This window comes from Micromys minutus (assembly GCF_963924665.1).
Source record: "Micromys minutus genome assembly, chromosome: 16".
NCBI lineage: Eukaryota > Metazoa > Chordata > Mammalia > Rodentia > Muridae > Micromys > Micromys minutus.
This window is the reverse complement of record NC_137985.1, coordinates 29,719,727-29,721,267: the sequence shown is the minus strand read 5'-3', so window position 1 is coordinate 29,721,267 and position 1,541 is coordinate 29,719,727.

The following is a 1,541-nucleotide window of genomic DNA, read 5'->3' as shown; positions in this document are numbered from 1 at the left end:
GGAAATTGATATTATGATAGGCTTGTCATTAGTTTACATCTAAATGTTTTTCCCCTAGTAGACAAGTTTACAGCCCTTTAAATAATTCATATTTGAATTTAAAAATTTAAATTTGACTATAAAGTTAGTAAGAGTTCAAGAGCAGGGTGTGGCTGGTGGGAGAATACTTTTCTAGCATGCTTGAGGCTTGGGACTTGATCTACAAAAATACCAAAAAAGGGGGGGGTGGGGAGTTTGTAGAACAGATTCTTTAAGGGCAGCACATCCCTTCCTCTTCCTCCCCACCCCCTGGATGGACACACCACAAATCATACATTCCTGGGAAGTTCTAATCAATCTGGTGGATGTGAACCCTTCTGTCTCACTTCCTGCTTCCTAATAGCAAATTCCATACCCAGCATATTTTCCTCCCCGAGTAGGAAGTGAGGGATGAATTTCCTGCGAGTTCCACTGTGAGACACCACCCAAGGTCAACACCAGGTCTGTCTGCATCAGACTCTTTGCTGTATTTCTTTGAGCCCTTAGGGCTCCTGAAACTCAGAGGTGGCTTCTAGGCCTGTGCTTTATAATGACTTGTGTCAACAGGCTTCTCAGAAACAGATTCAGTGTGGTGGTTTAGCTCTTCATTCAAGAGTACTTCCTACTCAGAGGCAGTCGAAGGGCAGTGGGAATAACCCTGGCCTTTACAGACTGATAGGAAGCCGAGACTTAGAAACTGGGCTCCTGTCCAGTGACTGTGTGAGCCAATAATGAAGTCCCAGATATCAGAAAACCGGATCTGGGCCTGAGTAGGGGGTGATACACAGAATGGCTTTGTTTCTCGGGGAATTTGTGGTCTTTCCAGGTCATCCAGGGACTTACGGTGGAGGATGCAGGCTGGCCTCCTGGAGCTGTGGCTTGTCCTTGTCCAGCCTGCTCTTGAGTAGCATGTGGCCTTTATTGTTAGTTAGTGGCTTCCACCAGCACTCTAGAGAAGGTGGCTTTGTGCTTGCACTGTGGCGTGGTTGACATCATGTACTGGCAGTTAAGTGTGTCCAAATTTTACATTTGCTTCTTATGATCTCTGTAGTCTTGAGCAAGTCTTTTGGTTTTTTAGGCCTCATTTCCACGTGAGGATCCTGCTGTGATGGCACACACCTTTACTACCAGTACTCAGGAGGTAGAGACAGGCTGATCTCAGTGAGTTCAAGGCCATCCTAGTCTACAGCACGAGTTCCAGGACAGCCAGGGCTACTACATAGAGAAACCCTGTCTTGAAAATAAACAAGTACAAACAGACTAAAAAACCCCAAAACAACAACAACAACAACAAAAACTGAGGATGCTTTATCAAATTGTAAGGATTCAGGAAAACTTAAGTATAGAACACTCCTTTCATAACACAGGAAAACACTACAAAGGATTCAGGGTTTCCCCCTCCACTTCCCTCCCTTCCCCCACTTCCCTTTACTATCTTTTCTCTACCTCCACTTCTTGTGAGGGTCAGCAAGGTTGGAGAAAACTGAGAGGGGGAGCACACCTGGGCTCCTTCTCAATGTTCC